This window comes from Macrosteles quadrilineatus, unplaced genomic scaffold (genome assembly GCF_028750875.1).
Source record: "Macrosteles quadrilineatus isolate MER2022 unplaced genomic scaffold, UCM_ALF_1.0 Scaffold_12__1_contigs__length_5162894, whole genome shotgun sequence".
NCBI classification, from domain to species: domain Eukaryota; kingdom Metazoa; phylum Arthropoda; class Insecta; order Hemiptera; family Cicadellidae; genus Macrosteles; species Macrosteles quadrilineatus.
In genome coordinates, this window is record NW_026542605.1 from 2,974,036 (window position 1) to 2,998,938 (window position 24,903).

Genomic DNA, 24,903 nt, shown 5'->3' on the forward strand with positions numbered 1-24,903 from the left:
CCAGTTGGGCCTGAGAGCGCAAAAAAGCTACAAAAAGTCCAAAACCGAGCCAGTGACGTAATTTGTTTATGCGTTTGATTCGTACCGCTTCGGTTCTAATATGTGTATATAGATAATCGCGATACATTGATGTTTTACTTATCGAAGTTGCTTGAGGTAGAGCTCACTTATCTCAGAGCGCTGTGTGAGGTGAGCAGGTGAGGTTCGGAATGACGTGATAATGGTGACTTGCCGCCCAGCGCCCCGCCAATTAGATGATTCACCGCCAATCTGGGCGCTCAGGACTACCATCCTGTGCTGACGAAAATTCCCTTGTTTTACAACTTATAAAATCACATACAAAAGCAATAAGTGCGTGTAAGTGTTTCGTGTCGCTCTAGTCAAGTTCAACCCCCCTGACAATTCCATCTTCACAATGATGTAGCAGTTTTCTATCTGATGCAAAACTATAATTGTTCTCGCAAATAATAATGATTGGCATGTGTAGGCTACTTACTTTCTTTCTATGCTATGGGATTTGTACTGGATTCCCTTCCTGGTTAACTGATTTTGTACATTGTTTTGACGCTGAATATAGGTTACCGTAAAACAGGGTATCGTTTACAGTTCGAGGCAGTTTTCCAGCAAATAGTGGCGTCCCTCTTTCAAATATTATCATATACTTCCATTATAAATGGAATGACAATTAACATTTATAATAAAGGAGCTGATTAACATTTAACTATGTTTATCTACAATAATCATAGAGTACAAGAACACACGTCACTTCCTATTTCTGTTGCTATATGGTTTCTTCATCCAAGACTATAAAATGTATGTCATGAAAATACGGATACAGTTTCTGAACTAGAAATGTTATGGATTTCGAGAAACGCAACCCCAGAGATATTAAGAGAAAGAGACTTAAATGTTTCTCTCTTTATTCTGAAATCTTCATTTTATTTTATGGCTGTGGTAGTAGTCTTCTGTTATTTTGTAGTTTTACTTTTACTTTTATCACTTTTAATTGTGGCTTTTAACATTGAAATAAGGACATAGATGAAATTGTAACAAACCTTTTCTATTCAAACCATTCTAATTATTGATCTGATTTATATATCTTAATATTTAGCATAAACAAAAATGATTTTCAATGAGGCCCGGGCTAAATTGGACGGATATTTCGTAGCTAAAATAAAAATCAAAATGACACAAACATTAAGCTATTGATATTCTGCCATTGACAATTTGATTGTTAATTCGATTCAGTGGTAGTAAAACTTGAACAATTTTTAGAATTTAAATAACTGGTTTACATAAAACTCCATTATATCTACACCTAGTTTTTATCAGATCATTGTAATATCCTGCAATTATTAGAATTCCGCCCCCTTTGAAAGAGGTTTTGAGTTTCTTCATCTCTAAATGTTGTGCATAGCCCAACCCTCTTGAGGCATTTCTGTCTAAAAACCTTGTCAATACCTTACCTGCAGCAAACCTAGGTGCTCATTAAAATTAATCTTATTAAAATAGGAAATAAATCTGACAATTTTCAGGGAATATTTTAGTAGAAATCCAGCTAGGTAAACGGAAATTCGCTTAGTCTGTAGCTTTGCTGTGGCGGGGGTATTTGATATGCCTAGGGATCGGATCCTATCAGGTTCACAGTAGTTAGCTGCTGACGCCCCAGGTGCTGCTATGCCGAGGAAGTGTGTGCTGATAGACGCCGCCGTGTAATCTAGCCCAGTTGGGGTAATGATCTTGAACTATGAATACCACCTGAGGTTAGACGTGGCCTTGTATTGGCACTTGGGAGGTTCTTGTTTGTTGACACCGTGGTAGCCTGTTATTTTCAGGTGTTGGGTGTTCAGTGATGTTTCAGTTGTGTTCTTTCTACCTTTAATGTTTGGCGGACACGACTTCGAAAGCTTTTCCCTACACTCGCTTATCCACGAACAGGAGTTGAGTTGGACAACATAATCGATGACAGTACATATTAAGAAGGTAAAATAAACACGGTTTTGACATAATTGCTAAATATTACTACACTACAGACTTTCCTGTGATTTTCGCGTAAACAATTTCCAAATTAAATTAAGAAAAGTAAAAATCGATTTACAAAATAAAATTCCATTTAAAAAAAATAGTGTTTTGATTCAAGATTTGGGAATTGATTGTTTAGGATTAGTATTCGAGATTCCGAAATTAGATCGGACTGCCAGTATATACAAATAAAATGTTCGAAATGTTCGAATTCGAACCGAAATCGCATAACCGCAAAATAAAGAGTAAACTCTTTATTGTACCCGAACTGAAAAAATATTTTTTTTATTAGAAACCCTGGTTTAGTTATTGGATTTTATTTTCATGGCTAAAGAGGACATCATATTGATGAATTATATTCTATAATATTTCCAATGACATGTTTAACAATTTAATAGATAATCAACATTTATGTTTGTGAAGCAACCTTCGCCGTAACCTTCGCATTGGACAGCCTAAGTGAAGGTTAATTGGGCTTTGGCTGTGTATGGACAAAGCTAAATCATCCATCGATATCCACAGGGGCATTTACAGTGTTCTATGCTCTACGTCCAACTTCAATGTTCAATCTTTCCCTTTTTGGAACGAAGATTGCGGGGCGGGCAAAGGTCGCCGCAAATTATTGGAATCCATATCGAGCGCGGTCGAGGTTGAATTGGGGATTTGCGCGGTCATTTTCAGTCCCGCGGAAACGTCAAGATTACGAGGGAATATTTTCCCGCGCCTGTTCCGTGTATTCACCCGGGATTTGGAAGTGCTTAGCCTGGATATTAAGTTGTATTGAAATAGACAGAATATCTAAAAAAATAAGTCTTACATAGTAATGTTGTACGGATCGGAAAGAATTCGGGTTTATCATTAGTTATAAGTTTAATGATGAATGAAGTGAGTTCATGTACATAATATTTATACAAAATATACTAATGGTTAACTCGTAATGAATGAATACATCGTATGCATCGTATGATTGTAGAGGTAAATTTTAATGTAGTTCAAATTACTCATAATAAGGTACTAAGCGTTTTTAAATAACGAAGTTATGTATTAATATGCAAAGTAAAATTGCATTTTTTTAAATAAAAAAAATATTGTCAGAAATTACTTGAATTGAACTTAATTGTACTAATATGAATTGACGCAAGTTCTGATGTTCCATTGACTTGTGAAGGTCTAGTTGAAAGTTACTTTGCTTGACGTTGAAACGTGACTAATAGATAAATATTGATGACATCGTTTATTATGAATATGTATTTCGGTGAGTAATGCTTAACTCATATTTACCAACGCAATAGTTGAAACAATAAGTTTAAATTTGTCATGAAACAATAGTTTAGTTTGCTCACAAGACATTCATTCCGATACAAATTTTACGATATTTAGGCCTTGATAAGCTATTTTACTTTCTGATATCTTATTAGTAAAACAAATATTATTTCAAGAACAACTTAAATATTTAGCATAAACAAAAAAGATTTTTCAATGAGGCCCGGGCTAAATTGAACGTATAATTCGTAGCTAAAATAAAAGTCAACATGACAACCATTACCATGCGATATTTAAATGCTGCCATTTACAATTGTTAAAACGGTTCGGTGGTAGTTAAACTTGAACAATTTTTAGAATTTAAGGAACTGGTTTACTTAAAACTCAATTATATCTATAATTATTACAATTCCGCCCCTTTTAAAGGGGGTTTTGAGTTTCTTCATCTCAAAATGCTGTGCATAGCTCAACTCTCTTTAGACATTTCTGTCTAAAAACCGTAGTATCAGTTTGGATGAATACAACCATACATCTGATGGTTTAATGTAAAACGTAATTTCAATGTTGCCAGGTTTACGTAAACAGGTGCAAACAGTGTAGTGTAGACGATGGTAAGCAAGTGTCTGCTATTTATAGATCTCAACGGTTGGTTATCATCTTAGCGAGGTGTTTCCACCATACTTTATCTTACATGAATTCAAAATATGACTTTGTACTTTAATCTCCAATAGCTTACATACGTAGACCTTACAAGGGTGGGGCTTGGGATTTCAGCGGCTGATTTTAATATAATTAGTTAAAACCGTAAGGAAGCAATATTACTGATGGAAATAATGCTTAAACCTGCATATTTTTACAATTGTAATGCCATTACAAATTCACAAATATGTCGTATTGCGTATAACTACATTTCAACTTTATCACCACCTGTCTGTCGTTACGTTTATACCATTATTGTTAGAAATAAGAGTTATTTTATTTCCACGTTAAAGCTTTTGTCAATTTTGAACATAAAATGATTTTGCATGTAATGTAACCACGGACTGAGCGCGCTGAAAGAGCAGGATAAGCCAGAGTTTTAAACAAGCCAAACCTAATAGGGAACAACTGAAACATTACAGCTGTGACATACAGTTTAACTTGCAATAGTTACCTTACCTTAGCCCTACTACAGGTCAAACTAAAACCTGTTTTACAAGGGGATAATTTAATTCAACTGTTTCCGATTCACAGAACAGCTAGTTGTATAGGACTAGCCGCCCTAGTATCCAATAGCAAAAGCGAAAACACTTAATTGATTTGATTGAGAGCGTATCCTGTAAACTGTCATTACTTGTACACGTGAAACCAACAGACAATTGAACCGACGACTGACGCGGTATAGATTGAAGGAATTCGTTTAATCTATGGTGAAACCATTAAAAATTTAGACGACATGAAAAGTCCTTAGAGGTGTACTTCAGTATGCCAAAGTTTAGAATTATACTAACCACGGCCACGACCTGGTAGAATTGGCAAAGCTGCAAGTAGTGTTGTTCAGCGCCAGACGTCCCCTATGATAACATGGCAGAGAGGTGACGCCAGCTCATTAATTCACGTATTATTCTTTTAAATTTAAATTTATTAATATAAAATCATTAAAAGATTGAAAATAAAACATAGAGAATTGGAAACCAAAACAATATACTGTTAAATGAAAATCTATTTCTGTACGTTTGAAATGGAGTCAATAGCACAGTAACCAAGCTTTCGTTAAAAAAATACACAAATACCATTAGCTGCTGCCTCCAAACAAAACAGCTGTAACAACACTACTTGCGACGTTGCCACTTTGATGTCCGCGGCCTGGAGAAGGTGGCCGTGATCCCATGCATTTTTATGTGATAACACTTCATGTCATTCGGTGATATTCTGACGTTGGATAAAATCCCATATATCCCCTATGACTAACATTGTTGTGGCGGGGAGAGCGGTCAGCTGTGTTGTGGTTACCACCACCAGAGACTACTTGTCTATAGTCAGCTGATCAGCCCCAGCTCAGTGTTGTAGTGGCTCCCGCGCGAGTCAGACGCAAGTGTTGGCGGTTAGTGCGCGTACAACGTGCGGAGTCGTCGTTTGTGCTGTTTTGTGTACGGCGTATTTTTGTTTGTTGTATGTGTGCTTATTCCGGCAATTTGGGTATTTATCTTGGTTTTATTTTTTAAATTTACTTTTACTGGGGTTTGTTGGTCAGTTGTTTTTGGTAGGTTGTTTGTTTATGTTTTTTGTATAACTTTTTTAGTTGATAGTTTGTATAGGATTTGCTATACACACCTTGATAGTAAATATATACATTCTATACTCCATTATAGTGTTTATGGTATTTGAATAGCATCTAGAGTGAGGTGTACACTTCATCGCGTAGACAACGGAAAAGTGCTAAATGTTATCAATTAGGAGATATATAAGTACTTTAAAATAGTCATAACATTGGATTGTTTATTAACACATGTTTGGTAGTTGATTGTTCAATAATGCCATAACACATTTAAAAAGCAATTGTTTGCGTTCAAAACCCAAAACCGGTTATATTAATGATTAAAAAATGAACTTCCATTTCACCTAACGTCAATATGAAGGAAACAAATGAGGAATGCAATCATTAAGTTACTGTTGTCATACTTTAATTACTGGTTGGCTAATACTTTTTCACTTTATAACGGTTTACAGTATGACAGTTTATAGACATGAATGCTACGTGAGTCAGCCTTGGTATTATTACAGTATAACATGATCGTGTCTAGAAAATTATATTTATACCTCGTTGAGTATGCCTATCCAATAAACAATCTCATAACAAAACAATAATAATTATTATATTAAGTATACATACATTTATTGTATGTGTGAATTAGTGAGAATGATACTTAATGGAATCCTATCCTTAACCAATACTCGCTCTTAGAACTCAGTGGGCCTACAATAATATTAGCAACCGATGAAAATTGAAACGCATTTTTTTCACCGCATACGATTATATATTCGACTTGGTTTGTTGGACAGCTATTATATAGAACTACAAAGAGTTTTGGAATGTCTAAATGATTGTTTTGAACCCTGCGAGACTCGTCTTTCCGGGATATAAAATGCAAGAATCCTGGTGCAACTCGCATGCTGAGCCCACGCAGGGCGTGTCCATGCTAATGTAGTTGTTTACACCACCGCCGCGCCGGTCCGGATAACCGAGTGTCCGATCCAGCGGGGTTGTCGACCATCTCGGTGTGTGAAGGGATGATTGATTGCTAGTGTCACGGTTGAAGCATTTGGATTGTAAATTGTGAAGATGAAGTAGGCTAGTTTGTTCAGCGCCTCATCTAATACACACGTTTTGGGGATTATACTATGTCTTCAGGATTTCCGAAATCTAAACAAATGTCGAACACATCGGTGTCCATTTCACTTAAATAAAGATTAAATAAGTGTCCCAGAAATAAAAAGACTGTTTGAAGGTCCAGTAGAAAAAAAAACATCGTAAAAACTTTAAAAAGTGAAGGCAGCGATCCCAAAATTGATGTGATATTTTTAAATCTACCTCAAATGTTTTATTGTAAATTCAAGCCGAGTGATAATGCTTAGTTATAAAAACACCAATGCCTTGATTACCGTTTAGCGTTAAGGGCCGTTATACTTTGAGATTATAAATGTTTCAATTGCATTAATAATATCTCAGAGTAATAATACATAATTATGTATTATTACTCTGAGATAATGTTGATGAAACCAGTTCTTTCACAATGTACAAACTTTAATAAATTCTTCCTTCTCCGGTCAGTTAGTTGTAGATACTATGGTGAGTTTGGCCCGTAAAATAAGTTTTGATAGTGATGCACTTACCGTATTAACAATTTCACTTTTTGAATTCAGTACTAGTCATTGAATTAAATGTGGATTCGTTTAATACTGATTATGAACTCATTTTATTTAATTGGTATTCTATATTATAATTCGATTACATATTCATTTCAAGCAAATTTTAATAGCCCATACAACTATTTCTTGACTTTTCGCATACGGTACGATTGATTGTTATTTTATTGTCTTCAATTAATTTAAATTTTTGCATTATTTCTATTCTTCTGTAGGTAATAGTGTAAGATTAAAATAATAATAGTAATATTTAACAATAATATACAATAATATACAATATTACAATAACAATCATATTTTATCATCAATTCCCTTATATACAGAATATTATGAGTGTACCAATTTTAAGTTGGTTATATTTTTAGCTGTTGTGATAACACTTATCAACATTCTGCAATATATCTGTAACCGTTGTAAAGGATATGAATTGAACTGTTTACACTTAACTATTGAATCTGAAACTTTCTCACTGGCCTTGCGATAAGATATGAAGTCAGTAAAATTAAATAGAGTGATAATGTGTAGACTCTAGACAGCCTAACGTAATTGTAAGTTTTCTTATCATAAAGGTTACACTAAACTTGATGGATATTGTACTTAAATTATGTAATATAGACAGGGTTGGTACGGTCAGGGAAAACCTGGAAAACCTGGAAATGTCAGGGAATTTTGTTGGTCTGGAAAAGTCAGGGAAAAGTCAGGGAATTTTGGAAAAAATCTGGAATTTCTCTTGAAAGACTACATTTTTTACAGATATGCTACATTTTGCATCTAGGTCTCAATACTTGGTCAAAAACATCGAAGTTTGACGAAAACATCGATGTAACAAAAACATCTGGAACCTACCATCGATATAAAAAACATCGAACATCGACAGACATTCTATCATCACCCTCTGATTACTGGCTTAATTGAACGCACCGAGCTCCCAGTGTTTCTACACGACCAAAAGAATATAATCCCGGTCACTTGGTTAAGAAATCCCGTTTAATCCCTTAAGATTTTTGATGTTAAATTCTGAGTGTTGAATTGGACATATTTCGTTTAAATAGTTGTTTTAACATTGCTATTATATTTTGTTAAGGTAATTTTTTCGATTGGGGTTAGTTTTTCACTAAAATAAAAGCATAGTAAATAAAAACGGACGTCATAGCCAAAACTCCTGTTTTATCCCACATCCCCTTCAAATCCCGCTCATGCTCTAAAAATCCTGTTTTCGGGATCTTATCTTATCTTATCTGACAGGGGCAGGTCTTTAAGAGACCTTTAAGCACTTCATCCGAAATTGAATTATTTGGGGTGCGCAATAATTGCTTTCTTGTTGACCTACAAGTTAAGGCGCCCAATGAATGCCTGTAGCTTCCCAATTAGTTCATCCTCAGGAAGGTATCTACCTCTAGCCATATTTCCAAGAGTTATCGATCTAGCGTCAAAGAGCTCGTTACAATCAAAGAGTAAGTGATCAGCTGTCTCTTCTGACCTATCACAGTACCTACAGATCGGTTCACCATCATATAAGCCCATCCGTTGTAGATGTTTCCTGAATCTTCCATGACCAGTTATCAGTTCAACAATTAATTTAATTCTTCGTCTGTCTAGTCTCAAGAGGTCACAGGCAACCTTTTTAGAAGGCCTAAACAGAGTAAGCTGGCTGACCCTAAGAAGGGGAACATCGACCCAGCGTTTGCGATGCTTTTCCTTGGCCCATGACGCAATCGCAGAACATGCACTGTTTCGTGAGATGCCACAGAAGGGTTGTGGGCCTATCATTGAAGTCACAGAGGCAGTATTTGCCAATCTGTCTGCAGCTTCATTTCCTTTAATGCCTGAGTGTCCTGGCACCCAGCAAAGCGTAAGGTCATTTCTCCTACCCAACTCAGACACAGAAGCAAAACAATCCCACACGAGCCTGGAGTTGAATTCGTAAGAGTTTAATGCTTTTAAGATCGCTTGACTATCAGTATAGATATTGATTGTTTTGTCTCTGATATCTTTGTTAAGATGTTCTTGAGCACAAACTAGAATGGCAGTGACCTCCGCTTGAAAGACAGTTGGGTACACCCCCATTGGAAGACAAATGCCAGTGCCTCCATTCATCCAATGCACACCTACTCCAGTGCCCCCATTTTTGATCTTAGAAACATCAGTATAGCATTCTAAATCACCTGTGGGTATGGGTCCTTTTCCGCCAGACCAATCCTTCCTATCTGGTATTAGTACTTTGAAAGGCTTTCCAAAGGAGTATTTTTTGGACATGTGATCTGAAGGCAAGTGCAATTCATCATTATGTACCACCTGAAAAATTTTGGAGTGCCCTTTATTGTTTCCTGAGGTTATCCATAAGTATTCGCATCTAAGGCGTTGGGCTGTTTTACTTGCTACCACCTTGATGTAAATGTCGATAGGTAGCATATCAAGCAGACAGTCAAGAGCCGCTCCAGGACAGCTGCTTACTGCCCCAGTTATCATTATAAGAGCAAGCCTCTGAACTCCTGCTAAAGCTTTGACAGCTATAGTAGATTCCATCTTTGGCCACCACACAAGCGAACCATATGTAAGGGCGGGTCGAACAACAGATACATACAGCCAGTGCATAAAAGTTTAGGCTGTAACCCCCATGTGCCACTTACCATCCGCCTGCATGCCATAAGGGACCATTTGCCACGCTCAGTGACTTTTTGAAGATGTGGTCCCCAGTGAAGTGATCTGTCCAAAATTACACAAAGATACTTCACCTGATTCTGCAGCTCTATTACAGTGCCCTGCAGTCTTAGTGGGCCGATCCCATCCAGTTTCCTCCTTCTTGTGAAGGGTACTATTACAACTTTCCTGGGATTTATAGAGAGCCCATCTTCCTGGTACCAACGGTCCACTACCCTTAAAGCTCTATTCATAAGGTCAGTTATGGTTCCGTGGAACTTTCCAACCACAAGGATTGCAACATCATCAGCATAACCTAAGGCGAAAACCCCACTTTTGTTGAGTGTCCTTATAAGGTCGTCTGCTACCAAATTCCAAAGGAGAGGAGAGAGAACCCCCCCCCCTGAGGGCATCCTCGAGTAGTTCTTGCCTCGATCGTGTCATTATGGAGTGAGAGCCTAACCTTCCTACTGTGAAGCAAGGATTCAATCCATCTACATATTATACCGTGAAAACCTCTTCCTCTCACCGCATTAAGAATTGCTGGAGTACCAGTATTATCAAAAGCACCTTGAATATCGAGAAAGGCACCCAGGGCCACTTCACTGCTCTCTAGAGCTTTCTCAATCTTGCTTACAAGTTGGTGCAACACAGTCTCGCATGATCTTCCTGAGACATACGCATGCTGATTATTATGAAAAGGATGTGTCCTAAGAGCTGTATCCATCATATATCTTGAGACCAACTTTTCTAGGATCTTAAGGAAGAAAGAAGATAGAGAAATGGGTCTAAATGACTTAGGATCAGTGTAACTATCCCTTCCTGGTTTAGGAATAAATGCGATACGTGAATTACACCACCCTAAGGGAATGTGTCCTAAGGCTAAGCTGGCTCTGAAAAGTTTTCGGGATAAGTTAATAATCCCACGTATGGAAACACTGCTAGTACCGGGATGCGCGGAAGGATAGGCCTACATTCATCGTTTCAATTTCAATACGATACTGAATACAATTCCTCATTGAATTTATAAAAAGAGAAAAGAATTTATTTATAAAAATAAATACATCTGCCTTAAAAAATAAGGTTGCCAATGACACAGAAAAAATTATACAAGATAAAATTGTATAAGACTGATTAATTTTGATGTTTGCCATATAGATGATTTCTCATTATGCTCAATGAACCTCTTAATGTTTCATGAGTAATAATTTTCAAAAAGGATCTGTCCAAATCATATTGTTTCCAAAAGTTCACAAAAAATTTTGATAATGTTCCTCTTGAACCAATAAACAATCCAATCACCTCAACTTTCCAAATTTTAAAATTTTGCTTGAAATATTCAAAGGTAGGATCATATTTTTTTTTCTTTTCTTCATTTACTTCGTTAGGTTGATTTATGTTTATTTCAAATCGAATTGTTGAATCGAGAATTATGCCTTTGTTAGTTTCTCTTTCTATCAATAAAATATTTACTCTTCTGGTGCTTCCTTTAGAAGAAAGACAGTGTACTTCTTCTTGCACTTCCCATGTGTTATACCTTTTTCGGAAGGCATTTGCTATGATACTTCTTATTTTGTGATGCCTAGTGATTCTTAGAAGTTCATCAAACGGACAGAAGCCAAGGGCATGTGCAAGGGTTTCAATCTCACCACAGGCATGCCTGCAGCGGTTATTGCCCTGACTTCTGCTGTGGAGAACACGCACTGGCACCACATTTGCAATCATTTTTATACTGTCTTTCCACTCAGATTCTGACAAGCCTTCTTTATTAATAATACTTTTATTTCCCGGAGTATAGTCTTTGAAAAGTTCAACACCTTTACCCTTTCAATACTGATTCAACCTTTAATAAACTAAAAAAAACTGCACTTGTAGGAGTTTATAAAAAAAATTTTATCCTGTTAGTTGAAACATTTAATAGTTTAGTTTGGTATTACTTTTTGTCTCCGGTACAAGCATGGTAGTTATTTTTCCTATATCACATGTTTCTTCCGATATAAGCCGATGATATCGCAAGCAAAATATCGATATATATATATCAGTATCAGAAGCACCGTATCGTCTATCTGCTAGTGTCAAGTCAAGGCCAAGTAGAACATAAAGTGTGAGGTTAAGTTAGTTGGTACTCTTAATTTTCCAGATTCCAGATGTTTAATTCTTTTCTTATTGGTTTTATGAGTAAACTATTTAGGCCTACATTTTTTCTAATAATTCTCGATTCTGACTATTCGATATTTTGACTGATATTATACTTGACTGATATTAGACTGATATTATACTTTTTCCTGGAAAAAGTATAATATCAGTCTGGAAAACCTGGAAAAGTCAGGGAATTTCATTTTCCAAAATCAGTACCAACCCTGATAGACTTTCTATTGTTATCGTAAACCCTTATAACCCACCGTAGATGGATCGTCGATATTTCTTCGAATTTAGGGGCTTCGCAACTATTATTCGTTCTGGATGATGTTGCAAATTAAAAAAAATCCTGAAAATCTGCTTACTAGAGTTTCCAGTTAATTTATTTTTAACCATTGAGAGTTTTAAAATTAAAGGAAAATCCCTCTATACCACCTAATATACTTAACATTAATCACAAGAGTGTTTATGATTAATTCTTAAAATAATACAGAAATGGTTTCCTTCCGTACAAATGTTGTATATCTCTCACCGAGGACTAGTTGAGAACCTACGATGATTACATACAGTGTGTAAAAAATGTCTCCCCCCCTATTTATTTTTTTTATTTTTTAAAATAATGAAATATCGTTTGGGGAGTGATAGTAACATAACGTGAAGTTTCTTTTGACATAGTTAAAATTTTTGAATTCCCCCCCTAAATGGGGGGTAAGGGGGGTAACTCAAAATTTTTAAATGTAAACCCCTAGCTTGTGACACCTCATTTGAAAGAGCATTAAAAAACTAGGTAAATGGTGAAAACTAGAAATTTCTATCTAATTTCTAACCGGAATTACAGCCAAAAACGCTCAAAATTACAATATTTTTGGGAAACTCAAAATTGTAATTATTGCATACACCCTTTGAGTGACCCCTCATTTGAAAGAGCAATAAAAATCAGGCTTATGTTATTAAATTAAAAAACTGTTACTTCCTACAGCCAAAAATTTCTACAGCTAATAAATTATTATTTTAATAAAATCTTTTAATTTCTTTATTATTGCAAAAGTGCAAAATAACATCTTTTGAAAAAAAGTGAAAATGAAATGTATTGGTTATCCACAACAGAGCAAGTACAAACTAAAAATTTAAGGTTATTACAATAAGAAATTTTCGTGAACATGAGTTTGTTTCATTAGATGACCTTTGCTCAGCCGGTTTTCCCTGTTTGCCCTGGCATGGGTTTCCTCAACTCATTCTGTCAATGAGCTGTTACAGACAGGTCTAGGTCAGTACTGCAGCATAAATTCAATTTCTATTTAATAATAACAATTATGTAACTATTTGATAACTGGAAAGACTTTTTTGTTCATTAAAATTCTCTAAGGTTAATAATTAATTGTTAGTTTGTTGCTATTTAGTTAGTCAGGTTTTTTAATTTAGTTTCTTTATTCAATAGTTAGTTTTTTGTTAAAAGTTTATTAGAAATTTTTAATAATGGCTCGAAGCAAAGACGATAAGGTGGAAATGGTTTTAACTTTTGGTGCCTCGAATGAAAACTACCACGAGACAGAAAGGAGATTCAACGAAGCACATCCTGATCGACCAGTGTGTCGAAAATATTTGAGGGAACTAATTGGCAAGTTCAGACGAACTGGATCCGTAGCTAATGCTCCAAAATCAGGCCGAACATCTTTAGACGAAGAAACACAATTTGAAGTTGTGGCAGAATTTGTAGAGGATCCTCAGCAGTCGACTCGATCAGTTGCTACACTGTGTGACTTATCCCATCAAACAGTTCGAAATATTTTAAAGAAAAATAAATTTCACGCTTATAAATTTAAACTTGTCCATGCATTAAACGACGATGATCCAGACCGTCGACTTCAATTTTGCGAAGAAATGGAAGAACTAATCAAAGCTAATCCACATTTCGTGTATAATGTAGCTTTTTCAGACGAATGCACTTTTTTTGTTAATGGAACTGTCAATAAACATAACTGCAGATACTGGGATACTGCAAACCCCCATGTTTACCGAGAATCCTCAACGCAGTACCCAGAAAAATTAAATGTATGGGCTGGGATGTTGGGTAATCATATCCTAGGACCATTTTTCATCGATGGCAACCTCAATGGAGAACATTATTTGCAAATGCTTCAAGAGTCGGTTTTTCCAGCCATAGTGGAAGTTATTGCACAACATCCACATGAGTTTGATGAAGATATTGTTCACTTCCAGCAGGATGGCGCTCCCCCTCATTTTCATCGACAGGTCCGAGCATTTCTAAATACACAACTGAATGGTCAGTGGATTGGCAGGCGTGGCCGGATAGAATGGCCAGCACGGTCCCCCGATCTAACACCTTTGGATTTTTTTCTATGGGGGTTTATTAAATCGACAATTTATAAAACTCCCGTACAGAATATTGAAGACTTGAGACACAGGATTGTTGAAGCCTGCAGAAAAATCACTGAGGAAACATTCCATAACGTGAGGGAAGAGTTCACGTCTCGTTTATTTTACTGTCAGGAAGTAGGAGGACTTCAGTTTGAACATTTGCTGTGAATTTATTTGGTGAACACAACATCGCTACTGTTATTTCGCACTTAAGGTTAGTTTGTTTGTAAAAATCATAAAAAACCATCTAATTACCTGTTAGAAATTATTAATCCTTATCATTGGCCTGATTTTTATTTATCTTTCAAATGAGGGATCACTCAAAAGGTGTATGCAATAATTACATTTTTGAGTTTCCCAAAAATATCGTATTTTGAGCGTTTTTGGCTGTAATTCCGGTTAGAAATTAGATAGAAATTTCTAGTTTTCACCATTTACCTAGTTTTTTAATGCTCTTTCAAATGAGGTGTCACAAGCTAGGGGTTTACATTTAAAAATTTTGAGTTACCCCCCTTACCCCCCATTTAGGGGGGGAATTCAAAAATTTTAACTATGTCAAAAGAAACTTCACGTTATGTTACTATCACTCCCCAAACGATATTTCATTATTTTAAAAAATAAAAAAAATAAATAGGGGGGGGGAGACATTTTTTACACACTGTATAGTGATGTTTCAAAACAATGAAGTTGCCCATTGTCAAGTTTATTTAGCTTATCTCAATAATCCCCAGACAGTTCCTATATCATGAGTGTGTCACATTTGATAAGTTAATGTGCCAACGTTTTGATTACATTGCTTCCGCGTTTAACTGCCTGAAAAACTTGATGGTTGTAGTTTTTAGTCATCCCATTTAGTTAGCCATATCACGAATGGTAACTGTAGCCGCTCACTATTACTAGTGCCTTGCTAGTTTATATGGGCATTTAGTTTATTTCCCACTTTTTAGGTCACTACGTGGTTAAGAAGGTTTATACAAGTACAAATACAGTAGTTTCGTAGTACGTGATATGCATTTACGCAAACACCAAACTACGCCCCATTGATAAAAGTTTTCAATCTCAAGTACAAAGAGATAAATTTATTTGTTTACAAATAATACGGTAAAGAATGCTGAAATAGTATGAAGTGATTTCGGTTCTGGAATTTGAGGTTTATATTTTATTTACATTACATACTATATTTTTCGGGTTGTTATAATGCCTCCAATCAGACTTAGTCTTATTGGCTGATGTTCATACAATAACACTTCGATATAGGCCTACTATAATATGTAGTTTGATTCCTTTTATGAGATGGGTCGCCTTTTTTAGTCTCGTTAGTGCAATTCCGCGATCGTTACGTATCCCATTTACAGTAAATATTCGTGATTATGGGATTTAATAAATACAGTGCTGTGCTTTTCTATTATCCCTCAATCAAACCTAAGTACCTAATTGATTTTTTGAAACATACAAACCTAACTGTATCCTACGGATAAGCCTGACAAAATATGGAATACTGTGTTGGTACTATTTCGGCGATCCGACTCCATCCCGGTTCCATAAAATGTCAAATTATCGTAAGTCGATGGCATTTTGGAATTGATTTACGTTTGATAAAACAAAAAGTAGAATCACATAACACACACAACGCCTGGACCTACACCAAGGCGGGTAGACACCGTTGTCAATGAAGACGTGTACAGCCTCATTGTGATGCTACCGGCGTCCAGCAGAGGATGTATGATCAGTCATAGACTTGGAATGGTGTCATCAGTAACACCCAACACCTGTGGTGGCACAATTCTGTATGCGGCGCGATGGAAATGAACCATTCATAGGGCCGACCGAGGCCGAACTGTAATTTAGTCTTTACTGGCGTTGTCACAGTTGTGAATTGCAATTCAATGTTAGGCGCTCTAGGGGTTCCGGTAGTTAAGAGTCAATAATGGTGATAGTGTTGGAGTCTGTCTTTCATACGCACGCGTTCTCAAGTTAAAACTTGCCTTACGTGAAATGTCTACCCAAAATTTCTCACTAACTGATTCAAGACTGGATCGAAGTAGGCTGAAAATTGATGAGCTTTTTTAAGAATTCAATGTTTATTGGAACTTGTATATAGGCTATTTTCTTTGATTTTGACCATTTAGATAGTGTATTAGGTACATTTTACGGATCAATCACAGTCATAGTTTTCATTATTGTTAAACTTTGGTGCATTAAATGAAAAATGTACTCCATGATTTGAATCATAGCAATTAATTTGACTATTTTACTAAACAAAAGTTATTATCTGTTATATTCGTCACAGCTTCGACTGATTTAGAAATTTTTGACGTCTGCCTGTTAAATGACATCTGTCATAAATGCAGGAGACAAAAACCCCTAAACAAGAGGTATACTATCACAAAGTTGTCAAATGAAAAGACAACCTACAATATGGGAATGGTGTAAAGGCAAGGTGCTCGTCTATAAAACTGTTTGTTATACTGTAAGATCAAATTGATATTAACAGCGTTTTTAGTAGTTGCAAAATCCTATGAATGAATTAGTTTAGCCGTCGACCTCTGGAGTGTTTGCTGTAGAAGGCTTTGCTGTACAATAGCGCAGGCTAGGCCTGTACGATGACACAACTCGGCCCACACTCTACCTACACACACGTCGGGACTACCATACTGACTGGGACTGTGCGCTGGAATCTGGAATGTGCTGCTCGTATGTGAATGTTGTGCAATCATTCAGTCCATGGCGGGCGAAGAAAAAAAATGACCACGGTTGTCGAAATTGACGTGGAGATGTTAAAAAACCCACTATAATGTACATTAGACAAAGATCCGTAGTAGTGAGATGGAATGATTATCAAAGTGATCGCTGAAGAAGAGATACAATCATGTAGCAGAAATCCATTGGTGGTCGACATTATTAGAATCCGGCCTCCTAAGACTATACCCAGAAATAGTCAAGGCGAATTCATTGAGGTTAAGGTGAAAACATTACTCAATTGTGCCCTTCAAATTGTATTACAATTATTTGCAATAACATGTACGCGCAGCAAACAAACAGTACTCCGTTGTAAATGATTGTTGTCAACTCACTCAATCGGGCTGGGTACTATATGTTGTTTCATTCACTCTGTGGTGACTAGCGACATTGTCTGTCTACTCATTTAATCAGAGTGGCGCGATCAAATATCGGTACCGGTATGTAATGCATATTCCTGTGACATTTTTGTAATAGAGCTGTACAAACCAAGCTCTTAGCTATCGTTAGTCAAAGTCGTTAGGTTTTAGGTAGACCAGCTATCACAGATTAGTAGTATACGCCAAACGTTAAATAGTCACTGGTTCTAGAATCGACGAAAGTTTATCGATTAATTTACACACAATTAAGAGGAGCTCATTCACAAACTATGGTCGATTAATTCTTCAAAATAATGAACAGTGAACACCCAAAACCTTAATGATGTGTGAATAGTCTAGTAAATTGTTTAACACGACTGCAACTTATACACCCCCTTACTAACCGGGTAGTGACTGTCCACTGTTCTTGAGGACAAGATTGTGTGATTCGCGTGTACATCTATAAACAGTATATCACGGCTCGCACCCTGTATTTTACATCACGACTAAACGACATAAGTTATTACACCCGCGTGGCCTTGGCGTGCTGAGTGCAGTCGGAGCTGAGTGCGACGGCGGCGAGGTTGCTGAGGAAAATACTCCATATATAATGCTGAAATGTTAACGTATGCTAATCGTCTTATCGTTTATATCCACTGTCTTGTCAGTTGAATTTAAATGTGAATTAAATTAAAATAACACCGTTTGTATGAAGATAAGCCAAGACATTTGTGTACGTTGTTGAGGACGTTATGGATATTCATTGCCTGATGAAAGATAGTCATTCGAGTTCAAATTATGTTACACACTGTTTGGTAAGTAAAATAATCTGTTTTAGAGTTCGGTTACATTAAAGTGCTGTTTCAGAATAGCCTACTATCACCGATTTTGCAAAACTTGTAAAAAATATATTTTACAGAGCGAACGAAAAACAGATTCCGCCGACACTATTTAGAGTGTGACAAGGTAACTCATATTATTTCTTGCCGACCATAATGTGATAATCAAGAATGAGAGTTATTATCAAACAATAGTAGACACAAGAGTTATCGAACAATAGCGACATGAGAGTTATTATCGAACAGTAGGAGGCATCAGCATTATCGCACAGTAAAGCATGAGAGTTGTTGAACAAAAGCAGAAATAAGAGTTGTCTTCAAATTAATCAGACATAAGAGTTGGTGTTAAAACGAGCATGAATATTGATTTCAACAGATGTAGTGGAATTGCTGTTTTACCAAGATACTGTAAAATATCTAATTGCTACAAAACAAATTTCAATGGCTCTCCTTGAAAGTAACGTGGATCTCAGATAACATATGAGATTATTCTCGTAAGACAAAGTTCCGCCAAGAAGTGCAGCGATTGAAGAAAACGCTGAGCCTGTTTACTCTATAGGACAATGGAAATCCGTGTAAACAATCAATGTTTGGTTGGGTGAGGGACCTGCGTATGGGGGTTCGTTCACACTTCTGTAAAGTATACAGTTTCTATAGGGATGCATACAGATTGTAAAGGGTGTTTAGAATTTTCAAGGTCACGAATACAATGGGAGTTGCGATAAGTCACACACACATTTGAAGTATCAGATAATGTGTAGGTGATTATTCTTTGTCATCTCGTCTTTGTACACTTGAGAATGATCGGGTTCATTTTCTTTGAAAAATAATAATATTCTGTATTTATTCTATTTACACAAATTAGTTTCACGGTAAGGTTGGTAGCATTGAATAAATTTGAAAACCAACCTGTTTACTATACATCGAGGCGTGGAAAATGTAAGTAACAACTCTAGGTTGTACAAAAATGTCAAAGTGACCCTAATACTAGCCTACATTAATTCATCACCTTAACTGAATTTCAATCCTCACGTTGTTTTTTTATGGAACTGTGAAGTAAAATTAATATTTCTCGTTCATTCTCAATACTTGAATTATTGGGTGGTAACGTAACAAACAACAATACAAATAAACAAGTGGAGACTTTTTGTCGTTCAAACAAGACTTGAGCCACTGACCAACGTTCCAAACAAGCTTCGCCAAACAAAGAATCTCACTTGGCGCTCGTTGCAGTTTTTTACTCTATGCACAAACAATACTCGGAACGTCGGTCTGTGATCTCCTCAGACACAGAGTAATGAGAGCCAGAGGTCGACAGATTGTCACGCAGTTTTCAGTTCGCGTTTCAAGGACCAACAATCACGCTGGCTGTAAATAACGTTATGCCTCGACCGCTATGGAAGTGGCAGGCTGTCAAATCCGCAATCTTGTATAGCTTACATATTTAATTGCGCTCTTTGTTCTCCGCGGGATAACAGGATGCTTCCTTGTTGGTTTAGGTAGTAAATAACGTATCGTGCTGGTGCTGGGCGTTGGTGTGGATAGTTAATGAGTGACGTGCTAATCGCGCGACGATGGTAAAGTGACAGTTTATGTCCTTGGCTGATCCTCGTGGTTATCTCTGTATATCAGACTGATGAGTAGCTTCAGACTTAACAGAATAAATAGACTACAAGTCTAGGATATGAATGATACTAGTTTGGAAAAAAGTCTACTGATGGGAATAATAAAAAAAAAATGTAAGTTAACACGTTATTTTCTTCCTAAAGTTGCACCGCCCTAAAGTTAAGTACTTCCATTTCGATATTCATGGATATTCCATGGATGGATGGAATTTTTTGTGAATATGTAGGTACTGTTTATTTAGTGCTATAAAGTACATATAACTGAATTGAAATCCAACGTAATTAAACAATGCAATGTTGTTGAAAGCCCTGTAAATAGTCTGACTATTTGATTGTTTAAAATTTCAAATAATTGAACAAAACATATGCTACATATCAATCATCGTCTTGATTCTCCAAAAGATATAGATTCTTTATGAAAAAGTGCACAGTTGGTTAGAGGTACACCGTTGTCTATTTTATTTTGTCGCATCTCCTCCGGCTAACTCTTGACCTGATGGAAGGCAGGACTGCACATAGAGATGTCACTCAAGCGCATCCACTGCTGCAGAAGGACGCGGAACTGTCACTGGAGCGTAGCAGACTGCAGACTGCAGGTGCACGTGGCCTGCTGCATTATGCAGACCGGCTGCTTTGGAGCATTGACCGACAGGGCGCATTCATTGCGAATTAATCCAACTGTACTTTTTCCACAACCTTTCGGTTGCCAAATCAATATTGTTGAGGACAAATTTTGAAATTACTTGGATATTTAGGTTAGAATGTTCTGTGACCCTTTCAAGTAGGTCAATGCCTTGTAAATTTACTGGTGTAGGTATGTCTTGACGATATTTATTGCACTAGAATTTTCGTTTAACTAAAACATTCTCAACCCACTCAGTTACTTCTTTTCTGTGTTTACTGTGGAGTCTTGTGGTTGATTCATGTTTGTAGCACTGCAGGACAACTTGTGTGGCTTCTGCCTCTCCACGAGTATGACTCGCTGTTGTTGATGTCAGCCGTGTTGTGCCCATGTTATCACCAGCCACATGTCAGTGTGAGAGGACGCTGTCGCCCACATCCTCGTTATCAGCACTTATCACTTCGTCCTGTCTTGCCGCCGCAAACACCGCTTCCGTTATGTAAAATAATCTGCAAACTTTCAGCCGGTTCCTTAAAAAGGTTCATAATTAAATCATCCGTACGAAGATTCCTGTGAAAGACACAATCATAGTAACCACCCAGGAAGATATTTAAGGTATAAATAGTACAGTAGTTGCAAATTGTTTGACAGTTCATTTAACCACTATTTTAAATTAACATTCTTGCCTCTTATAACGAGGCTACACAGCATGATGACTGTTGTTAAAATTTACTCGGTTTCGGTCGAGTGACTCGGGTTTTAAGGAATTAAGAAATGAATTAAGAAGTAGTAACTAACTTAGGATAAGTAATGAAGGAGCCACTCGCTTGAGTCGCTTCTGGATGTTTTGGAGCTCTTATGTTTTAATGTACCCATTGTAACGTCGTTTTACACGATTCAAAGTATTTATGGTAAACATAAAGCAATACAAAACAGCCATGAAGATGTAAACAATACTCAATCACAATACATTTTCATAAGTGGTTAAATGAGGAAGTGGTTAAATGAGGAAAGGTGGTTCAGATGTGAGTTTGTACATTTTGATGTTTTAGACACTAATTTTGTAACTGATCCGACTTTCATCCCTTTCCCCAAGGGTTCGCTCCTGGTTAGAAACACCACTATCCACTTTTTCGCTGTTCTGCGTTTACTGTTTATCTTGATAGTGGTCTAATTATAAACAAGGAGCGTGGAGCGTGGAGCGTGGTGTGTGTGTGGCCGACACAAATAGCCACGGCTGGAGTGTGTCTGTGATCTGACGTGACGAGCTAATCACAGATCACAGCCTCTGATCTCGCTGATGGCTCATCGAATATCTCCAGTCCGAGACGAGACAGGTTTACACGACAACTCGGATTGTTTGGCTAGCAATGCTTTACGACGTGTTTGAAGAGTTGGGAGGTTTGTGCAAATCTGTTGAGTTGAGATCGTAGCGATAAGTCGGTGTAAAATAGTAGGTATTCATTTATATCGCCTCAAACTTCAAAGGGGAGTACAGTACGCACGCAATGAATTGCACTACTGTACTAATCTGTGGCAACTGTACTAATCTGTGGCAAGTTAATACGTTTTGTCGCATATGGAACATTCGGTTCTTGCACAATTCACAATGCGTGTAATGCACTATTATCAGAGACTGGATTACCACGATCGTATGTTGAGTTCCTCTAAAGTAGTCGCGTATCCTAGGTAGCTCATTGGATCCCTTATTGCTGTGCTCAACTTGAGATAACTGATATCAGTAACCTGTGCTTACTCCACGCACTTGTTAGATTTCCTCCTTCGTTTACGCTCGATTAGAGAAGCTACGTACATATACCACTCAAAATAAAAATTTAGTTTACACATAAGTAAATAAGCAATGTCTTAAACCCGTAGTGGTTGAATTTATGCAAAATTAGAACAACTTGTTGAACAAAAACTTTCGGTCAAACGGTCTTCAGTTGACACGTTTCGTGTCTAGTTTAAACGTCGAAAATAGTTTATAGGCTTTCATAAAAATGCACTCTTAGTAAAAGTGATTTCGTTGATAATTTGTTAGTGAAATACGATACAACTCTGCGGGGACAAACCATCCTGCAACGGTGACGTCATGGTTTTAGCGAATTTCCCATATAGGGAATAAGCTATTACCGTAGGTCTCATGGTAAGACCTAGACCCGGGACCGATTTACTTTTTCGTTTTGATGTCCCCAGAGGCCAAAAACACCATCCGTTCAAATTCATATATATATATATATATATATTTATATATGTGTCCGTTAGCGCGATAACTTGAGCAAATATGATCCGATTTTGATGAAATTTGGTACAAACGTGTAAACTTACGTTTATTCGAACGAGTTCGCGAACCAGCATAATCGGACGATGGGAACAGGGGTTTATGGGGGGTTTTATGGGGTAAAAATGGGTTTTTCCCATTTTTAACCCTAAAAATAAAAATTTTTGCAATTTCTTTCTCAACCATTTTGTAGAGCTTGAAAAAAGAAATAATTTAGTATATTGAAGCGCTGTTTTATGCCTAACGGTCACGGAGAAAATTAAAAAAAAGTGTAATTTAAAATTCCCATGTTATTCTTATGGAGAAAATGAAAACTGTTGTAGTTTACTTGTTTATGGATGTATGTTGATAAAATTTGGCAAATTTATTTATTTCATTCTATAGTATTGACATATGGTCAAAAAACACTTTTTACCTTCCCCGTAGCAGCAAACCTAAGCACTGGTAAAATCTAATGTTATTTAAATTGGGAATAAATATGTCTTATTTATGGAAATATTTTAGTAAAAATGAAATCAGACAAGTTGAAATTCGCTTAGTCTGCAGGTTTGCTGCGGCTGGGGTATTTACATATTGCGGGAAATACTTGATTCCCTCGTTGGTTTGTGATGGTGATATATCCCAGCGTGCTCATAAACAGGTTTGTGTTCTCTGGCTGATTTCCCTTTGTTAGTTATCCTGTTGTGGGTATTTTCGTTAATGAGTATGCCAGTGGCATTTCGTACGAAAAATTACAAACTCTTTCAGGGAAATTGGTACCTTCAAATTTGTATAGATATGTAGTGGATTGAACTCGTCAACCACGAAATGCTTCTTGCATTAGCATGCCGTAACACTTACACTCGAAAGTTTACTCTATTTCTTAGTACCATTAGTCTATGAATCCACAATTCAGACTAATTGTAGGAGTTTCTTAATAAAACTCTCTAAATGGCTTAATTTCTGTAAAACGTGGTGATAAACATGAGGTGATTGCTATCAGATCGTTATAAGTTAGAAGACACCAATTTACAAGCTATCCGCAGTTCTATTTAAAGACGGCCTTACCGAAGACAAATGAGCCCATCCCGGTAGACAATGATCTGTGAAGATAGAGAAGTATAGAAGGCGAAGACAAGACAAGGGCGAAGCACAAAGATAGCGTAGCCACCCCCGGAGTGATGAATGGGGTTAGTCACCCCGCCTGTGTCTAGACAACATCGTTAGCTGTCTGGACAATTATACATGTTGGAGTAAACAATACGGTTGTGGTGGTAAACACTTACGTTGTGAAGTGTGTCAGGTGTAGCTAGAATTGACGTGTGCAATTATTTGTTGGACATTGATGGTTTATACCATTGACAAAATCTCCTAGCCTAATTTTTCATGAAGTACGCAATTAGTAATTGTTTTTCATTTTTAGTGTCTCTTAATGGTTTCAGTAGTAAAATATAACACGGCAGACATTCTTGTTAATCATTGTTGCATAGTAGAGGTGTGTATTAACATGTTGAATACCAGCTTACGTAGTCTTTTCTGCGCAATAGTGAACTTGACAATGTTGGCTGCACTGTATTGGGATTTCAGTTGCTCGAAAACACAATTTATCGTTATGCTTTGATTAGTACTGAATTTGAGTGACGTGTGAATTTTGAATAAATATGTGTAATAAAATGAATCTATAAATGTGTAATAAAGGGTGTTTAAAAGCTTATCTTAAACTTTGTTAACATATCCATAGTAATAATTGCTTCACATGACGCTCTCGAAAATTAATTACAGTATTACTTTATGGTTCTTCTCATTGCTTAATCCTTTCTACATCCATTAGAGTGTAGAGTGTGGACTGTAGAGGTATTCACTGAGGGTTATTTATAATTTATAATTATCTATTCCGTTATGATCGCCTTATTTAGACCAAGGTCGTTAATTATAGCTTTCAATACATAAACGTAATAATACACCTTGTGCGGATCCTTATCGCAGTTACCCGCTGTTAATTATAAACTGTAAGCTGTCGATTTAATTCAATTGATTTGCTATTTTATAACCTTGTCTTGTTGGACACTGTTGGTGCCGCAAGTGACGTATTCGGCCACCTTTATCAAAA

The 24,903-nt window shown here is 36.7% G+C and overlaps 1 protein-coding gene across 7 annotated transcripts in view; it reads left to right on the forward strand.

Moving 5' to 3' along the window:
* The window catches only part of LOC129004849 (focal adhesion kinase 1-like), a 118,968-nt gene that overhangs the window by 38,881 nt on the left and 55,184 nt on the right, over nucleotides 1-24,903 (forward strand). For 5 of the 7 annotated variants that reach the window (XM_054433515.1, XM_054433518.1, XM_054433521.1 and 2 more), the window contains exon 1: nucleotides 5,350-5,463. The exons of the other annotated variants lie outside the window; for them this stretch is intronic. The gene's annotated coding sequence lies outside the window, so the exon portion shown is untranslated. Of the gene's footprint in view, nucleotides 1-5,349; nucleotides 5,464-24,903 lie in introns of those variants that run through there. 7 annotated transcript variants of the gene reach the window in all.